General features: G+C 45.5%; 1 long non-coding RNA gene across 1 annotated transcript in view; it reads left to right on the top strand.

Moving 5' to 3' along the window:
- The window catches only part of LOC143981585 (uncharacterized), a 32,602-nt gene extending 19,949 nt beyond the window's left edge, over nt 1-12,653 (top strand). Inside the window, exon 2 of the long non-coding RNA XR_013274326.1 lies at nt 12,116-12,653. This is a non-coding gene — a long non-coding RNA (uncharacterized LOC143981585). The remainder of the gene's footprint in view (nt 1-12,115) is intronic.
- The last annotated feature ends 2,459 nt before the right edge of the window (nt 12,654-15,112 follow it).

Here is a 15,112-nt window from a genome sequence, read left to right as displayed (position 1 = left end):
AAAAAAGAAAAAAACACTATATAGTAAAAAAAAAAAAAAAAAAAGACCTATAAAACAAAAAACATAAAAGAAAATTAAAAAATGATTCAAAATTGAAATATGTACCTAATATTATAGATACATAATAATAATAATAAAGCAAAAATATGAACACCAAGAATTTAAACAACATTAACACTGAATAACGTCCATGTGATCATATATCCTGTTATTAAAGTGAAATGTCCAAATAATTAATCCAACACCATTGAGAAATCTTCATAAAGATAGCTTGATTAAGACACACTATTCTTTTCTCTCCAAAAGTACAATGTGCGCTTTCCCGTCACCAAATATATAGCTTGGCTCCTTACCAACTTGAGGTGTCCCCCCGTTACAGAGGGTCACAACAGGCAAAATAAGTTTAGATGGACATCCAGATTACTGCACCCTTCAATTGGTCTCAGATCCTCCACAAGATAGAGTTATGGCGGTCACTATCGTCACTCCATGTTACACTCCCCACTCAGCGTAGCATCATATAGAGGAAACATAGGCTCCATATAGTGTAAAACCGATGACTTTTAATTTAAATTCAAAAATATATGCACTTACATGTAAAAAGTAACAACAGGCTCGATAAGAAGCGTGCGCCAGCCGGACACACGCCAAAAAACCAACCCATCCTTCCTGGTGTATGTCAAGCGAACACGACTGGGGTGACATTCGTACGTTGCTCCGCCCTACGCGTTTCGTAATAACCTATGTCATCCAGGGGCACGGGCGGCGTACGGCGTCACCCCATTTATACCCATTCCCATACCCAAGCCTCGCTCTGGGTCCGCGGCCATCTTGGACGTCCATTGATCAACAAAGCATCACACGATCAAGTGCTAAGCCTCGCTCTCAATCCGCGACCATCTTACATGTGCGTCTACACACACTATATGGTCGCGGGCCAAGTCTCACTCTCGGTCTGTGGCCATGATGAAGAATTATTAACTCTCCAATTTACCTAACTGGTATATGCCCTACAAGAAAAAAGCGAGGAATGAGAGAACCAAGCCTCGATCCCAATGAGCAAATATCATAAAAAATGTAAAAATGAAAAATAAAATAAAAAATAATAAATAAAATAAAAATAAAAAATGAAAAAACAAGAGGAAGACCAGAAACTTGCTCCCAATGTTTCACCTTTACCTGAAATTCACTCGGTTTAACGAGATGAAACCAAAGGAATGCAAAACAATAACTGGGAACTGGGTCAATCCTCATTGGGAGGCTCGCTTCTTATATTCAAAGCAAACCAGAAGTAGGTCAAAAACGTGTAATGGAGACACGAAAGTACAATCAACACAATGAAATGTGAAAAATTTAGAATTATAAAAAAAAAAATTATTTTTCATAAAAAATATATAATTCATGCCTGAACCCCTGCCTGGTCAATATAGGGAGAGGAAGCACAGGCAAGAAAAAATGTATTCTAAATCTCACCTTGCCCTCATCTCACAGGTAATGCAGCCAAAACAGAGTCATTATCTAGTATTTATGGAGACATGCTTGGTGTAGATCACCTCATCCAGATCCCCGACCGACCCAGAGTGAAGGCCCACACCAAAAGTAGAAAAAGAGTATATACAGTAAAATAAAATCAGGTTACTTGTGTACTGTCTAGGTTGAAGTGCAAAACAAAAAACAGGTCAAGAATTATTAATGAAGGCATTTACATCAGTGTCCACATTCAGACCAAACGGGACATATGTCTTCAATTTGTGGATCCAGGCCATTTCGAGCCTAGATATCTCCCCCTCCAATGGGGCCTATATTTATCAATACCCAAAAACAAGGTACCCAGTGGATCTCTCTTGTGCATTTGATCGTAATGCCTAGACACAGGATGCTTGTCGAACCCACGCCTGATATTCCCTATATGCTCATTCAACCTGACACGGAGTGCCCTTTTGGTCCGCCCTATGTATTGGAGGCCACAGGGACACTGTAAAAGATAAACCACAGCCTCCGAAGAGCAGGTAACAAACGGTTCTATTTCATATGTTCTGGTGGTGCTCGAGGACACTATGTTAGAAATCTTTGAACCCCTGTAAGAGTTCAAAGTACAAACTTGACAGTTTTTAAACTTGTAATAAGCCGTCAAGTTCTGAAAAAAGCATCTATTGGCCCTAGGCGGGTCTTGTACACTAGGGGCAATTTTACTCCCCAAAGACGAGGCTCCTCTAAAGATAATTTGTGTTTTTTCAGGCAAAACCGTGTTAAGAACCTGATCATTGGTCAACAAGTGCCAATGTTTCTGAATCAGGTTCCTCACACCATGGTGTTGCACTGAAAAAGTCGTGATGAACGGTATCCCACCCTGAGTGTTAGCTCTCGGATTCAGTCTATCTGCCAATAGTAATGACCTATCTCTTTCTCGGGCTGTCCTCACTGTCGCCTCAAGGAAGATAGGGTCATATCCCTTCTCCAGAAACCTCCTTGATAGGATCGCTGCCTGTTCGTCAAACTTCACAGCATTTGAACAATTCCGTCTAAGGCGTAAAAATTGCCCCAGAGGGACAGCCTTCAGCCAGGGTTGGAAATGGCAGCTATCTATAAGGATTAGGGATGAGCCGAACACCCCCCAGTTCGGTTCACACCAGAACTTTAGAACGGACCCCAAATTCGTACGAACTTTAGAACCCCATTGAAGTCTATGGGACTCGAACGTTCGAAATTAAAAGTGCTAATTTTAACGGCTAATATGCAAGATACTGTCCTAAAAAGGGTTTGGGGACCTGGCTCCTGCCCCAGGGGACATGGGTCAATGCCTAAAATGTTTTTTAAAATGGCCGTTTTGGCGGGAGCACTGATTTTAATGACGATTACAGTGAAAAAAAAAAGTGAAATATTCCTTTAAATATGGTGCCTGGAGGGTGTCTGTAGTATGCCTGTGAAGTGCCACGTGTTTCCCGTGTTTAGAACAGTCCCTGCACGAAATGACATTAAACGGAAATAACATCATTTAAAACTGCTTGCGGTTTTAATGTAATATCGGGTTCCTGCAATATGGTTGAAATCATTGAGAAAAATGGCATGGGTAGCCCTCCCTGCCCATTACCAGCCCCTATGGGTCTTGTACGCATATTAAGGGGAACCCAGTACCCATATTAAAAAAAGGAAATGCGTGTGGCCCCCAGGCCCTATATACTCAGAACAGCAGTATACAGGCGGTGCAAACAAGACAGGGACTGTGTAGGTTTGTTGTGTTAAGTTGAATCTGTTTGTAATTTTCAACTGGTACATTTTTAAAGTGTAGCTCCAGTCAAAAAAACTATTTTTAAGCTTTTTGGAAAACATAGGGAAGGGTTATCACCCCTGTATAATTTGTTTTGTCGTACATCTTTTTTCATCTCACTTGCTGTTGTCTCCTTGCGTTTGCAAGTAGGAGATGTTTGTAAGTTGGATGTTTGAAAGTAGGGGCCTGCCCTATATGCTCTGCAGAACTGGCGGAACAAGGTGTTGGTTTTGCCACAACATTGTAAGCCCTGAAAGTGACTCTTGGTGGGCGCTGGAGCGCTCTGCTGTGAACGATTATATCAAGAATTGTAATTACATGCCATTGTTGAACAGTGGTAGAAAAATTTACCTTTGGTGGTTGTGGTGCTGGTGCCACAACACTATAAGTCCTCACAGTTACTCTGGGTGGGCACAGGAACGGGCCCTCCTGTGAAATATTATATCAAGAATTGTAATTACATGTCCCTGTTAAACAGGGGCAGAAAAATTGGGCCTTAGGCACTGGTGCTGGTGCCACGACACTGCAACCTCTCCCATATACTCTTGTTTTATTGCAGGAATTAGCCCTGCTGCAAAGCATTGCATCAAAAATTGTAATTAAACGCCCCTGTTAAACAGGGGCAGAAAAATTGGGCTGATGGCGTCATTCAGAACCAGAAATGTTCTTCCAACATATCAGCGGAGGAGGAAGAGGATAGACAATCAAAATAACAGGACAGTCACTCAGCATCAGCATAGGCAGTCTTGAAGGGATGTGATATTTAAAAAAAATGATTCTGTTACATCAGCTTCAGGTGCTTGGTAGCTGTGGGTGATCCAAGACTGATTCATCTTGATGAAGGTCAGTCGATTAACTGATTCGGTGGACAGGCGCACCCTGTGATCGGTAACAAAGCCACCAGCAGCACTGAAGGTGCGTTCCGAAAGAACGCTGGATGCAGGACAGGCCAGTAGCTCAATTGCATACTGTGCAAGCTCTGGCCAGTGATCCATCCTCAAGACCCAGTAAGCCAGAGGATTTTCGGTAGGAAAGGTGTCCAAGTCTGACCTTGCCCCTAGGTATTCCTGCCCCATGTAAATCAGACGCTGGCGATGGTTGCTGGAACCGATCATACCTTGGGGCTGCGGACTAAAAATTTGTCTGAAAGCATCAGTCAGACGGCCACCTTCTCCACCACTCCTGACCGATGCCTCAGCAACACGTTGTCCGGGACCAGGAGTTTGTAACCTCCCAGTCTCTGGGAACGCGTTGCACAGACCTTTCTGCAAGGCCTCCCGGAGATGTCTCATCCTCTGCTCCCTCTGCGATGGCAAGATAAGGTCGGCAACCTTACCCTTGTACCGTGGATCAAGGAGAGTGGCCAGCCAGTAATGGTCCCTCTCCTTGATCCGAAGAATACGAGGATCCTTCCGCAGGCTTTGCAGGATCAGGGAGGCCATGCAGCGTAGGTTAGCTGAGGCATTCGGTCCGGAGTCCTCTGGGTCACTAAGGACAACATGATCCGCAGCTACCTCCTCCCAGCCACGTACAAGTCCACGGGTTTCTTGGGACTGTAAATCATCCCTACAAGACTGCTGCTGCTGATGCTGAGTGCCAGCCTCCACATCCATGCTGACACAATCATCCTCCTCCTCCTCTTCCTCCTCCTCATCCTCTTCCTGTGTGATGGGTGGCACAGCAGGAACACTGTCTGGATAAAGGGAGCCTTGAGAGGCAAGGAAGTCCTCCTCTTCCTACCTCTGTTCTGCCTCAAGTGCCCTGTCCATTATTCCACGCAGCGTATGCTCCAAGAGGTGGACAAGAGGTACAGTGTCACTGATGCATGCACTGTCACTGCTCACCATCCTTGTGGCCTCCTCAAATGGTGACAGGACAGTGCATTCATCCCTGATCATGCCCCACTGGCGTGGTGAGAAAAAAACTGAGCTCCCCTGACCCTGTCCTGGTGCCGTAGTCGCACAGGTACTCATTGATGGCCCTCTGCTGCGTGTGCAGCCGCTGCAGCATGGCAAACGTTGAGTTCCATCTGGTGGGCATGTCACATATAAGGCGGTTCTTGGGCAGGTTCAACTCCTTTTGGAGCTCAGCCTGCCGAGCACAGGCATTAAATGATCAGCGGAAATGCACACAGACTTTCCTGGCCTGCTTCAGGACATCCTGTAAGCCGGGGTACCTGCCCAAGAACCCCTGCACCACCAGGTTAAGGACGTGAGCTACACAGGGCACATGGGTCAGTTGTCCCTGTCGGAGGGCGGAGAGGAGGTTGGTGACATTGTCGCAAACCATCATTCCTGGCTTAACCTGGCGTGGCGTCAACCACCTCTCGGCCTGCCCCTGCAGAGCTGACAAAACATGCGCCCAAGTGTGGCTCCTGTCCCCCAAACAAACCAGTGCAAGCACGGCATGGCATCGTTTTGCCTGCGTACTTGTGTAGCCCCTGGAACGCCTACGGAGCACCGCTGGTTCTGAGGACAGAGCACTGGAAGAGGCCATGGAGGAAGAAGAAGAGGAGGGGGTGGAGGAGAGAGGTGTGTCACAACCAATAGTAGCATTTTGGAGGCGTGTTGACAGAACAACCTCCAACACTACTGCACCTTGTCCTGCATCCTTCCCAGCTGCCAGAAGAGTGACCCAATGGGCCGTGAAAGACAGGTAACGTCCCTGTCCATGCCTGCTGGACCATGAGTCAGCGGTAATATGCACCTTACCGCTGACCGCCCTGTCCAGCGAGGCAAGGACATTGCCTTCCACATGCCGGTAGAGAGCCGGAATCGCGTTCCATCAGAAAAAGTGGCATTTGGGGACCTGTCACTGAGGAATCGCACATTGTACAAACTCACGGAAGGGGTTGGAGATGCCAGCTGATGAGGAGCAAGGAGAGGTTCGCTTTGTTCTTTGGTGTGGGTCTTTGAGGTACGCTTGCCAACGAGCTGCATGGCAGGTCAACATATGTCTGGTCAAGCATGTGGTGCCCAAGCGGCTGATGTTTTGGCCACGCAAGATACGCTTGAGACATATGTTGCAAATAGCAGCGGTGCGATCTGATGCACTCGTCTCAAAAAAGGCCCACACCAAAGAACTTTTAGGATAATGCACAGAGGCAGCGCCCAGCACAGGCGGAGCTCTGCGGTGTGATTCAGTCGGTGTGCTGCCCCTAAGCTGGCCCCCGGAGGGCATCCTGCCTCGTTGGACATGTGCCTCCTCCTCCTCCTCCTCCTCCTCTCTCCTACCAGGCACCCACGTGGAGTCAGTGCCCTCATCATTCCCTCCCTCTTCATCGCTGTAGCAAACCTGGCAGTATGCTGCAGCTTGTGGAACATGACTGCCAGATTGCTGTCCTTCTTGAGCATCCCCTCTCTCTGCATTCACGCTACTGCCTTCCTCTAGCTGAGTGTCATCATCAGAGCCTACAAAACACTGGGCATCCTCCTGAAGCATGTACCCAACACTGTGCTCAAAGAGTTCAGGAGACTCCTCAGGAGGACGTGGTGGGTCTAGGGAAGGAGTCACTGATGATGACATTGAGAGGAGGGAAGACGATGCGTTGGCAGCTGCTTTGCTAGTACCCTGAGACTGGGTGAGAGAGGATGAGGAGGATGAAGAGGGCTTGGTCATCCACTCTACCAAGTCGTTGGCATGTTGCGGTTCAACATGTCCAGCTGCCGAAAAGAAGGACAAGCGTGTCCCATGGCCACGTGCTGATGACAATGCACCGCGTCCACGACCAGCACTGTTGTCTCTAGACACAGAGCCTGCTTGCCCTCTTTTATCGGCTCGCGCCTGTCTGCCTCTCCTTGCTGGCCTTCCAGACATGGTAATGGCCTGAAGGGAGTTGGGTAAAACAGAAGTTGGGTAGTGTATATTGTGCTGGAGTCACACAACACCCACTAACTCCTGCAGATTCCTTTATTATAGAACACCAGAGATAAAGGGGTATACTGTACTGGAGGCACACAACACCCACTAAGCCCTGCAGGTGGCTCTATTAGAGAACAGCAATAAAGGGTAGATACAGGTGTATATTGTGCTGGAGGCACAAAACACCCACTAACTCCTGCAAATGCCTTTATTATAGAACACCAGAGATAAAGGGGTATATACAGATGTACAGAAGAGCAAGATCGAAAATCGGCCAATAACGATTGGTGTATACTGTGTTGAAGGTACACAGAACACCCACTAACTGCTTCAGACGCCAACACACTCCACACGGCCACCGCGCTGGCGGCCTTATATAGTGTGGGGCGTGTACTACACAGCCTGAGCTATGATTGGCCACAGGCATCCTGCCTGTGGCCAATCATGGCTCTCCTCGCTGCTGGCGCTGTGATTGGCCAAGCATGCGGGGTCAAAGTGCATGCTTGACCAATCATGACCCAGCAATGCACTGCGATGACGCAGTGCATTGTGGGCCGTGAGCGCCACACGAATTTGGCGCGAACGGCCCATAATGTTCGGAATTCGCCGAACGGGCGAACAGCCAATGTTCGAGTCGAATGTATGTTCGACTCGAACACGAAGCTCATCCCTAATAAGGATATAGGAGTTCCTATCGGTGGACTTAAAATATGTGGATGTTGTAAACTCCTCTCCCACCTTTCTTATATTGAGGTCAAGAAAGTTAATTTCTTCCTGACTGGCCTCAAAATTCAATTTGACCCCCCTGTCATTCTCAATCTCATGGTCATGAATGAGCGCAAGTCTGACTCTGTTCCATCCCATAGGAGGAGGACGTCATCAATGTATCTTGCCCACAGGACTATCTCGGGTCTCCTAGAGGCATTGGTGACGTCCTCCTCCCACTTTGCCATGAACAGGTTGGCTAAACTGGGGGCATATTTCGTCCCCATAGCCACCCCCCTGTCCTTGGCGGTAGAACTGCTGATCGAACCAAAAATAATTATGTCCGGTAGCATATTCCAAAAGTTCTAACAAAAACTCAATCTGGGAGGGGACAAGACCCGACTCCCTCTCTAAAAACAGCCTGACTGCCTCCAGTCCCAAAGAATGGGGGATGATTGTATATAATGAATTAACGTCTGCCGTGACTAACCATAAACCTTCCTTAGGGACAATACCAGATAAGAGGTTAATTATATGTTTAGTATCCCTGACGTACGACGGGACCTTCTGGACCAAAGGCTGTAAGTAGTGGTCTATATATTTGCCCACCCGGGACGTCACCGAATCAATATCGCTGACAATCGGGCAACCCGGGGGGGCAAACTTGGTTCTTGTGTATCTGCATGTCCATCTAAACTTATTTTGCCTGTTGTGACCCTCTGTAACGGGGGGGGTCGCCTCAAGTTGGTAAGGAGCCAATCTATATATTTGGTGACGGGGAAGCGCACATTGTTTCTGGAGAGAAAAGAATAGTGTGTCTTAATCAAGCTATCTTTATGAAGATTTCTCACTGGTGTTGGATTAATTATTTGGACATTTTCACTTTAATAACAGGATATATGATCACATGGACGTTATTCAGTGTTAATGTTGTTTAAATTCTTGGTGTTCATATTTTTGCTTTATTATTATGTATCTATAATATTAGGTACATATTTCAATTTTGAATCATTTTTTAATTTTCTTTTATGTTTTTTGTTTTATAGGTCTTTTTTATAGTTTTTTTTCACTATATAGTGTTTTTTCCTTTCTTTTTTGTCACATTAACATTATGTTACTGTATTTCACTTGAGGGGAGTAGAGTTGTACACGGATGCATAGATATGCAGCTGCAGGCTTCACTTTGGTATCGTTTTTTTAGAGCCGTCGGTTGGCACTTTAGTAAAAGCCTCTTTGCTGTTTTTCTAAAGGAGTGGGAGGGGACCACCTTCCACCGCTCTTCCTGGACCTCCAATCCCACCTGGAGACCCGAGACACCAGCTGGCAAGTCTGCCGCCCAGGCAAAGACCCAAACAAAGCCGGATTTGGCTCTGATTTGGTCTCCGATGTAAAATCCCGGAAGTGACGTCACTTCCAGTTTATTCGGCTGCCAATGGCACCGATTAAAAAAAAAGAATCGCCAATTTGGAATCTTTTAGACCCCAGATCCTTCCATAAAGAGGACCCTTCATCTCCTATTCCTGTCACATGGGATGCTTACATTCCTTATAGACCCCGAATCTCTCCATAAAGGGACCGTCACCCCCATTACTGTCACATGGGATGTTACCAAAAGAGGACCCGTACGTCTATTAATGTCACATGGGATGTTTACATTCATTATAGACCCCGGATCTCTCCATAAAGAGGACCCGTCACCTCCTATTACTGTCACCTGGGATGTTTACATTCATTATAGACCCCGGATCTCTCCATAAAGAGGACACGTCACCTCCTATTACTGTCACATGGGATGTTTACATTCATTATAGACCCCGGCTCTCTCCATAAAGAGGACCCGTCACCTCCTATTACTGTCACATGGGATGTTTACACTCATTATAGACCCCGGATCTCTCCATAAAGAGGACCCGTCACCCCCTATTACTGTCACATGGGATGTTTACATTCATTATAGACCCTGGATCTCTCCATAAAGAGGACCCGTCACCTCCTATTACTGTCGCATGGGATGTTTACACTCATTATAGACCCCGGATCTCTCCATAAAGAGGACCCGTCACCCCCTATTACTGTCACATGGGATGTTTACACTCATTATAGACCCCGGATCTCTCCATAAAGAGGACCCGTCACCTCCTATTACTGTCACATGGGATGTTTACATTCATTATAGACCCCGGATCTCTATATAAAGAGGACCCGTCACCTCCTATTACTGTCACATGGGATGTTTACATTCATTATAGACCCCGGATCTCTCCATAAAGAGGACCCGTCACCCCTATTACTGTCACATGGGATGTTTACACTCATTATAGACCCCAAATCTCTCCATAAAGAGGACCTGTCACCTCCTATTACTGTCACATGAGATGTTCACATTCATTATAGACCCCGGATCTCTCCATAAAGAGGACCCGTCACCTCCTATTACTGTCACATGGGATGTTTACATTCATTATAGACCCCGGATCTCTCCATAAAGAGGACCTGTCACCTCCTATTACTGTCATATGGGATGTTTACATTCATTATAGACCCCGGATCTCTCCATAAAGAGGACCCGTCACCCCCTATTACTGTCACATGGGATGTTTACATTCATTATAGACCCCGGATCTCTCCATAAAGAGGACCCGTCACCCCCTATTACTGTCACATGGGATGTTTACACTCATTATAGACCCCAAATCTCTCCATAAAGAGGACCCATCACCTCCTATTACTGTCACATGGGATGTTCACATTCATTATAGACCCCGGATCTCTCCATAAAGAGGACCCATCACCTCCTATTACTGTCACATGAGATGTTTACACTCATTATAGACCCCGGATCTCTCCATAAAGAGGACCCGTAACCTCCTATTACTGTCACTTGGGATGTTCACATTCATTATAGACCCCGGATTTCTCCATAAAGAGGACCCGTCACCCCCTATTACTGTCACATGGAATGTTTACATTCATTATAGACCCCGGATCTCTCCATAAAGAGGACCCGTCACCTCCTATTACTGTCACATGAGATTTTTACATTCATTATAGACCCCAGATCTCTCCATAAAGAGGACCCCGTCACCCTGGCTAAATTTACCTATCACTACCTATTAAACCCTATCTAGCACCCATTTAAATGTGGTGGGTGTTACATATACAATCCTATTCTTACATTTGATCGAGAGGAAGGCAAAAAGGCAATAAAGCGTGATCCAATTTGCTCCAACAGTGGAAAAAAATCCTTCCTAATCCCCTGAGAGGCAATTGGATATTCCCTGGTTTAACTTTACCTGTAAATATTAGTATCTCGCTATGTTTTATAAATGCAGGTGAGCTTACACTTCACTCTCTTTAGCCACAGGAATTGCAATTTACTGGGAAGTATCACTGACACTATACAGCACTTGATATAGTATTGTACATAGCACTGTATATATGGCTGTATACCTGGAGTAGAACAATACATTGCCAACTCTCTCTCCCTGCAATACTGTCAGCTGTCCCCCACACTGACCCCCATACACTGAGGAAGGGCTGCTGGGACAGTTTACTTTTATAGTATGTGGGCTGCAAGTTTGTCTACAACCATCACTATAGAATGTCTTGCTCTTCACCAGAGGTCAAGACAGATGATTGCAATGTATTATGGGATATTCAGAAGAGTATTTCATGATGAACATCCCAAAAGTTTGGATTTTGTCTGAACACCCAAAATTCCGTCCACACCTAAGTTCCTGCTCAGCTTATCCTTAGTGAGGACATCGCCCACACTATACCAGAGGATGGCGCCCTCAGGAGAGGGAAACCTTGTAACTGGAGATGGAAGAGCTCTGTTCTGATTGGGTGATTAGAATGTAGGGTGCTGAGCACACAACACCTGGTAATTATTTTCATTTCAGGACCATTAATCATCTCAGTATGAGGTCAGCAGATTTTATAAAGCAGCCGTGATCTCCATCCCTTCCCCCTCATAGGGGGTTCATATACTTTTGGAAATGTTTATAGATGTGATGGCTGGTGACTCTGTCACATGGTCATGTCCTCACCCGGCCCGCTGTCATTGTCTGACCATAATCTGACCTCCTTCTATTCTCCATGTGTATGGAATGATTTAGGAGCAGCTACATCTTCATCAATAGAAGAAGAATCTCCACATTGTAATTAGTGTGACTTCCCTGATACAGGTGCTACTGAATGATCTGACTGTGTCTGATATTTTATATTGGGGTTCTGTATATCTCTTTCATGGTGTCCCCATATTTTATCTCCATTTCCCAGAAATTCGGTCATGTTGGGGTCACTTCCTGTCATCCGGTGCGGTCTTTGTCCTCTACACTGGGCTCCTCATCTTTATGCTCAATGACCTGAGGAAGATGAAGAATGAGAAGAATGAGAAGAGTCGGAGTGAGAGGAGGACGAGGAGAAGAGATCCGATGGAGGTGGAGATGGAAATGGAACCAACTTACTATAATGAAGGAACATAAAGATGTAACCAGATTCATCCTGGAAGTTGTATGAGGTCACAAACACATCTACAGAAAGGAGCACCTTGCAGTACATGGTCATATCTGTGTCTCCTGATGGCCTTGTGTATTGACCACCAATAATAGTTGGAGTGTAATTAGTTATAAAGTGATATCGATGTATACACCTGAAATGTCTTTAGTCTGTGAGATTGTAGATGTAGTGTGTTAGAGTGTGTGTAAGTAATAGCCGTGACGGAATCAACCAATCACAACGTGTGTCAGATCAGCTCAGCTCAGGGAAAATTGTCTTCAAATGAAATTTCCATAAAAATTGTTGCCATGAATTGTAACATGTATTGTTACATCTGATTGTACATGATATGGGGGGAGGGCATACATCAGTTCGAGTCGAACATTGCCTGTTCACCTGTTCAGCGAACAGTGAACAATTTGGGGTGTTTGCGGCAAATTTGAAAAGCCGGAACACCCTATACAAGTCTATGGGAGAAATCTAAAATGCTAATTTTAAAGGCTAATATGCAGGTTACTGTCCTAAAAAGTGTTTGGGGACCCGGGTCCTGCCCCAGGGGACATGGGTCAATGCAAAAAAAAGTTTTAAAAACGGCCATTTTTTCAGGAGAAGTGATTTTAATAATGATTAAAGTGAAACAGTAAGGCCGCGTACACACGCGCGGACTGTTCGCCCAACTTTGTCCGTCAAACAGTTTCGGCAAACAGTCCGCTCAAAATTAGCATGGACGGACATGGCCACACACGACGGACGAACAGTTTGCTGAAACCGTGCGCGATGACGTGAACGGCACGTACGACGGGACGAAAAATACGATGTCCTATACACTGCATTATAACTTTCGGCGTGTAAATCCTTTCTGAGCATGCGCGGAACTTAGTTTGACGAACAAGCCTACACACGAGGGGACTGTTCGCTGAAACAAGGTTTCAGCGGACAGTTTTTCGGAATTTCCGAAAAACCTTGTTCAGCGGACTGTTCGCTGAAACTGTCCGCTGAAAGCCCACACACGAGCGGACTGTTTGCCGAAACACTGTTCAGCGGACAAAGTTGGGCGAACAGTCCCCGCGTGTGTACGCGGCCTAAAAGTGTAATATTCCTTTAAATTTCGTACCTGGGGGGTGTCTATAGTATGCCTGTGAAGGGGCGCATGTTTCCTGTGCTTAGAACTGTCCCTGCACAAAGTGTCATTTCGCAAGGAAAAAAAGTCTTTTAAAATCACTTTCCATTGTTGGCTCCCGTAATACAGAGAACACTTAATGAGTATTCTCTGTATTAGCCTACATTTCATTCATTGATAAAAAAAAAAAATGAAAAAAAAAAAGCGTGGGGGTTCCCCTAAATTCAATTACCAGGACCTTCAGGTCTGGTATGGATATTAAGGGGAACACGTGTCAAAAAAAATTAACGTGGGGATCCCCCTAAAAATCCATACCAGACCCTTTATCCGAGCACACAACCTGGCAGGCCGCAGGAAAAGAGGGGGGGGGCGAGAGAGCGCCCCCCCTCCTGAACCGTACCGGGCCACATGCCCTCAACATTGGGAGGATGCTTTGAGGGTCTGTGACCCCTCAAAGCACCATGTCCCCATGTTGATGGGGACAAGGGCCTCATCCCCACAACCCTGAGCGGTGGTTGTGGGGGTCTGCGGGCGGGGGGCTTATCAGAATCTGGAAGCCCTCTTTAACAAGGGGACCCCCAGATCCTAGCCCCCCCCCGTTTGAAATGGTAAGGGGGTACAAAAGTACCCCTACCATTTCACAAAGAAAGTGTTAAAAATAGTTAAATAAGACAAACACACTTTTGAAAAATTCCTTTATTAAAAATAAAAAAAATAAAAAAAAAGATAATTAGGGAATTGGGTGGGGGGGGGGGAGGGAAGGGATGGGGAAAAATAATAAAGAGTTATGAGGAATAAACGTTTTGTATCTTTCTATTTGAAAAAAAAAATAAAAAAAAAGAATTCTCTATTTATATTTTCTGATAAGGGGAAAAAATATATACTATGCCACAATGATGTAAATATATGAGGAGACAATATTGAACGGAAAGTTGATTTATGTCTCATTAGAGAAATTCGCAGATGTGTGCAAAAAAAAAAAAAAATAATAAAAAAAAAAAATAGTTAAATAAGACAAACACACTTTTGAAAAATTCCTTTATTAAAAATAAAAAAAATAAAAAAAAGATTCCAGCGTTGGTAATCCACTCTTGCTATCCAGCGATGGATGATCATCTCTCCGGGGTCCAGCGATGGCTGATCTGATCCAGCGACGGGTGATTTTCAGTCCAGCTCTGTCCATACATGCATCCGTCTTCTGTCTCCACTGCGGAGACACTGCGGGGATCCCAGCACTGACGTTTCTTATATTAGGAGGGCGGGGCCACCCGTCACCTGACCCCGCCCCCTCTGACGCTGAAGAGGGAAGCCATGGGGTTCCCCAGTGACATATGGGTGACCCCGCCCCCTCTGATGTAACGCAGGTGGCTTCCCTCTCTGGGTACTCTCCATATTACTTTGTACTGCTCACAGAGCTCCCCTGAGGAAGGAGCCAAATGCCTGTGAAACACGTCAGTTCTATGTGATTTGGACTAGGCTCTATTATGTACAAATAAGTATAAGTATACTGTACCCTTACATATTTTTCTGATGTAATTTCTTATGTGAAAAAGTTTTTAATTCCACTTTTGTGTGATTACATTTATATTATTTGTAGACTAATATACTTTTTGAGCCGTTAAGGTCCCATTATATGGGGGACCCTTTTTTGTCCTATA

This window comes from Lithobates pipiens, unplaced genomic scaffold, assembly GCF_037356315.1.
Source record: "Lithobates pipiens isolate NorthernLeopardFrog02 unplaced genomic scaffold, aLitPip1_a1.2 Scaffold_16, whole genome shotgun sequence".
Classification (NCBI taxonomy): domain Eukaryota; kingdom Metazoa; phylum Chordata; class Amphibia; order Anura; family Ranidae; genus Lithobates; species Lithobates pipiens.
The sequence above is the reverse complement of the archived record's forward strand: the minus strand, read 5'-3'. Positions and strand labels throughout refer to the sequence as shown.